This window comes from Ambystoma mexicanum, chromosome 2q (assembly GCF_040938575.1).
Source record: "Ambystoma mexicanum isolate Mex_15411 chromosome 2q, UKY_AmexF1_1, whole genome shotgun sequence".
In the NCBI taxonomy this organism is placed as follows: Eukaryota; Metazoa; Chordata; class Amphibia; order Caudata; family Ambystomatidae; genus Ambystoma; species Ambystoma mexicanum.
The window spans coordinates 338,126,860-338,132,859 of NC_090924.1; positions in this window are offsets into that span (position 1 = coordinate 338,126,860).

Consider the following 6,000-nt stretch of genomic DNA (forward strand, 5'->3'; position numbering starts at 1 on the left):
AATTAACTTTCTCCAACAACTCCCCTATGTCACCTCAAATTCCTCAATTACTCTTTAAATCTATTACAAGTTTAGATATGGAAATGATCCTTACCTCAATGCATTCTACATCATGTACTGAAAATATAATTCCTACCAAACTTGTGTGCTTGAAAATAACATGTTCGTCTGTTTTCCCACTAGATTTGTAACCATAATCTTGTCCTGAACTCCATGAAGGTTGTTACCATCACCCCATTAATGAAGAAAATGAGGCTGGACCATAACGATGCAAACTCAAATTTCCAAATGAAAATATTGGATAAAGTGGCATCTGTACAACTGCATGCCTTTCTTGAAACGTCCTCTAAATTCCACAGTATAAAATCCAGTCTCAGCGCAGAGCATAGCACTGAGAGCAGCTTTACTTGACCTTCAGACCTGCATGCTTGAATTTCTGGACCAGGGGAAGACTGGCTACTGGTCCTATTGGATCTGTCAGCAGCGTTCGTCTAACTTGATCATGAACGCTTGCTCCCTACATTGGCCGATCTGGGGAACCATGCCCAGCAATCCATCATCTGGATTCAATATTTCCTCTCACACAGAAAACCTTCTGTGTGTTGGAGAGCTGCTTCATCTAAGCCAGTCCCAATCCTTTGTGGTGTGCCCCAGGGTGCTTGCATATCCGCTACTCTTTTGAATCTATATATTAGACCACTCTGTAGCCTTTTAAAGAGACATTTTTTTTTTTTTACAAACTGTGCAGACTACACTCAGTTGATTCTTGAAATCAGTGGGGACTATGAGTCCAATGCCATTAACCCAATTCCATCTACTGCACAATCAAATGCTAGATGACTGAGAACTGGTTGTGTTTAAACAGAGAAAAGAAACTACTGATGTTCGGATCACCTTTAGCTCAATCCAATCTAGGAAATAAATACTCCTGCTTTCGTATCAAGGATTGTACTATACTAGTAATTGGGAAAGTTAAGACCCTGGGCATTTTCCTCGACTCCTCACTCAGCAGTAAGAGTCAGTTAAACCACATCTCCAAAAACTGCCAATATTATCTCAGATTACTCCAAAACATAAAACCCTTTATCTCAAAGACAAATTGCCTATCAATAGCACAAGCAATTATTCTGTCTCGTCTAGATTACTGCAATGCTTTGTTGATAGGCACAAACAAAGAGTGCATGCAAAAAGTTCAGATTCTCCAAAATGACGCAGTCCTCATCAAAGGAATCCCCTGACGAGAGCAGATATCATCTAGCAGACAGACCCTCCATTGGCTCCCAGTTCCTGCGCAGATACAGTTCAAGACAGCCACACTCATGAAAAAATGCCTTTATGGTAAGGTGCAAGCCTACCTGAAGGCTCGCATGACCCTATACGAGCCCAAGCAAATTATACGCTCGTCAAGCCTTGTCCTGGTTAACAGCTACAAGGTTAAATGGGCTCGAATGCGCTTTTCCCACCTTAAAAGACCAGTTGTGGAACTCTCTGCCACTCAATCTATGTATGGATAAGAACATAAAGACCTTATGTACATCACTAAGAAATTTACTCTTCAGTTAGAGTTGTACTTGTCCTGCCTTGTCCAGCCATTAACAGACTTTTTCTTGTCAGCCTTTAACTGACTTTTCTTGTCCCGTTTCCTCAATGCATGTCTTGCTGTGTATTTGTGTGCCCTGTTGCCTGAGGGTCCCTGACGCTAAACAAATAAACAAATAAGTAAATAAATACCCTGGAGTGACCGCTCAAAATACAGCCCATGACGAAGCACGATTTAATAACTGCAGATCCGACATATGGAGGGCACTGTAAGGAAGGCATGGTATCATACAGTGAAGACAGACACAAGTCATCACAGTTCAAGGGAGTTTATTGCACTTCAATGGGTTGGTAAAAACGCCTATGTAAACCTAAATCTATGGATGGGAGTAAGCTACGACCATCAGATTATAATAACGCAGTCCCAGTGGTGTCTGTCAAAATAAAAGGGCCTATACAAATAAACCTATTGCCAATCCTCACTTATAAATACAAAATGGTGTGGGATAACAATGTATGTAAAATAAAAGTGTTCAAGAAATGATATGTCAGGATAGGCGAGCAGTTAGCTTCCCTTCCACGCATTTTCACCAAAGGGCAAGGCAGCACGTGCAGGCTTCACCCACACTCTAGCTTCTTGGCCACGAGGTAACAGTTCAACACATAGCCATCAGGGCCTTCTGCCCAAAGTCTCCCTCACAATGACAGTCTCTTAATGCAGAGGGCCTGATGCATCAAACAAAACACAAAAGTTCCTTTCTTTTGCGAAGGTTTCACTTTCACCAGTTCAAGACTGATCTCCCTTCTTTGGGCTCGGACCATTGATCCCCTCGTCCGGGCTCTGATCCCTTTTCTTCAAGATTCACAACTTGGTCTCCCTCGTTCGGGCTCAGATCATGGAATCCCTTTGTCCAGGCTTAGATCCCCTTTTGATACCAGAATCGAAGACTTTTGATTGTGCAATGGGTTTTGCTTAAACCGTAGCAGGACCACTTTGATTCACTTCACACAATTACACTTCACATGTATCTTCTGCTTTCATATCCTTTTGCCAAGATACCATACAGAGACCGTCGATTGAGCATTTTCACAGTGCTGGACCACTCTGTCAACGCTATCGTATCTCTTCTTCTAATGTTCAACTATTCACCAGCAATTTAGCTTCACTCGCATCTTTCATCACACGCACGCGTTTAACAATGTTTCTTCTTGTGCTCACTTTATAATGTTGCTGCTTTCAACCTTGACTTCAACACAGACTGTTCTCCCTAACTCACTGGCTGTGTTGTTCTCTGTCGCTTCTTTGTTCTTGGAGCCAAGGACGATACTACAGCGTCTGCAGCCCCTCCCTTCCTTGGTCAGTTCCGCAGGAGGACCTTCAACATCTATGAAACACAATACAGGATCCTTTAGCCTTGTTTCCTGGTCTTAGGTTTTCTGCTTTGAAGGTTTCTTGAAAGTAACAGCTTCCTGTCAACGAGGTCAAGGGTGTTGACCGAACCTCTCGTGCCTAGCCGTCTTTCTCCCTTTGTTCAACTGCCAACTTGAAACTGCAGTATCTTCATGTGTTTTGCCTCACTTAGAGTGTCTTCTCATATTCTGCCTTTTATCCATGTGGGGAAGTAAATGGAAGTCAAGTGTGAGTGATTATCGATAATTGCCTGAGCTCACCTGACGATAGTATTGGGACATGTCATGTACACAGCGTGGGTGTGAGTGTCTTCTCCCAGAATGGGCTGTTCGTGAGAAAGTGTTTGTACAGGAAAAGGGGGCGGGGTTGAGTTTCTAAATATCCCATCGGGTAAAATGGGATAAAGGTGTTACAGGGAAGAGAGGGATAACGCATCAGCACCATCCAGTGTCGCACTCCCCTAGGACCTCTCACCCAGGTTATCCCCCTACACTGGTCAACCCCCAGGGTCTGGATCCAAAGGCGATGGTGTGCCCTGGCCACATGAGAGAGAGATCTGTGGGGACTTGCAGGTGAGACACCTTCGGGCTTCTCACAGCACTCAGAGTACAGTACCAAGACAAATCAGACATGAGTGTCATCATGACAGGCAAAATGCATGAAGACGAATACCCCGGTACGCACATTCAAGAGATTTAAGAGCGATTGCGTTGTGAGACAAGGAAACCGTGGGACAAAAATGTGTCCATTTTTTATCACATATTATGTCAGGGGCTACCGGAACCAGTGCAGAGATAATTGAAAAAACCAGTAGGGATGGAAGTGAAACCAAGGCCTGAAATCCAATTTCATCATTAATCATAGTTCATCATTGTCGGCTATTACAGGAGAACAGAAAGAACTGGAAAGAAACTTGAGGAAAGAAAGATAGAAGAAGTGAAGTGATTACAGAAAAGAATTGTCAAAATGTTCAATGGAAACAGCAATGTTGGGGAGTAGTTACACCAGAAGCACAGCAAGGAAAGCCAATGGCTTGAGGGAAGGGTGCAGGAAGGGGAGACTTCAAATATTGGCTGTGAGGAAGAGGATTCGCCCACAAAGAAGAGGGTAGTGGAACTTAGGTTCCACCAAGGGGGTGGAGGAGTTAACGGTGAACAGCCATGATTTATGGGATCACCGCCACAGTGCTAGACATGTGGGAAGACAGGACACATAGCAAGAGTTTGTAGAAGTGGGGGCGAGATGCAACAAATTGGCAGGATCCAAGAGGGGGCAGCAAATCCTCCACCGTTCGGTCCCGAGCCACCAGGATATTATGTCCAAAATCACACACAATATCGGACACCTGACCTGCAAATACAGCAGGCACAACAGCCACAGACACAGCAGGCACTGATACAAATGCCAGCGCCAGGACAACAAAATGCTATGATGACCTGGAACCCTAACAAAGGACCGCAAGTAGCCACGCATAGGTTAGGGAGTGTGGCAGTGGTGGGAGGAAAATCTTTCACTGGGACAGGACTGAACCTATACCCACAAAAGGACAACCCACAGACTGACTTGATGTATTCAATCCTATCTGTTACTCCTGACCCAGAAGAGGAACCACAGAGCGGAGTAACCATAGGTTACAAGAAATGGTCCTTCTTTGGAGACACAGGGGCGACCCGGTCGTGTATCAGGCAGGTGAGGTACCCAATGTTGGGCACTGCCATGAATGCATATGGATTGTCTGGTGCAACACATTTGGTTCCATTTACTGATGACTTAACCATTACTGTAGTGAACATGATTTGTCCATGCCACTACTATATTCTTGCCAAACACCAGTTAACATCATAGGAAGGGACATGATAAGCAAACTCAACATGACCATCTCATTTACCAATCAGGGAACAGTGTGTTCCATTCCTGGAATTTATGTGTAGCACATGAGTTTGTATTGACTTTTGCAGGACAGAAAGCACAAAGGGGTATGCCTATGGATCTCGAGGTATTTCAATACAGAGTGAATCTCCTGTTAGCATGGCTTCCTGGGATCAGGGGCAAAATATTAAGGCTTCCCCAATTGTTTTTATTCAGAACAGAGGTTCCTATGGATGAGGAAGCTGGACATGTATTTCCATTGGAGCTAGTCATAGTAAGAGAAGAAAGGGTGGTTATCCATGGGACTGATGAAGAAGGAAAGGCATGGCAAGCAGTAATAGCTTTGGGCAAAGGATACAGACTGACTGATTTGACAGACAAGGAATTATTTACGAATGAAATTTCAGATACTGAAGTAGTATTCTTCATAAGTGTCACATATTGGGTGAAGATTGAGAACAAAGAAGTGCCACAGAGGATGGTTATGATGAAAAAAAGACACCCTAATTTTTCAAGGAAGATTTGGCAGAGGTGTCAGACACATTGTGGACCACCAGTCCCTATGATATTGGCCTGCTTAAAGGAGTAGGTGCAGTCAAAATTAAGTTAAAGCCAGGAGCAATTTTACCAAGAGTAAAACAATATTCCATGTCAAAGGAGCAGATGAGGGCATTTATAAGACAATCTCGGCTCTCGTACAGCAGGGAATACGGGTCCACTCTAAATCCCCATGTAACACAGCAATGTACCCAGTGAAGAAATCGACAGGGAGATAGTGGAGATTTATTCAGGATTTACAGCCCGTTAACAATATTGTTGAAGCAGAATTTGAATTGGTGCCAAATCCATCCACAATATTGTGCAATATTCTATCCAAGGCCAAATGTTTTACTGTTAAAGACTTGAAAAATACATCTTTTCAATCCCCCTTCATGAAGAATCACAAACCTTGACTTCATTTTCATATAGAAATACCAAGTGGAAACATACTCAACTGTGAGTCCGCATCCATCTTTAACAGAGTACTCCAGATGGAGTTAGGAAACAGACATCTTGACAGCGAAATCATCCAGTATGTGGATGATGTTTTGGTGTGCAGTGGCACAGAAGAGCAGTGCAGAAAAGCTTAAGTACAGCTGAGGACAATCCTGGAAGACAGGAGGTATAATGTAGGCAAGGAG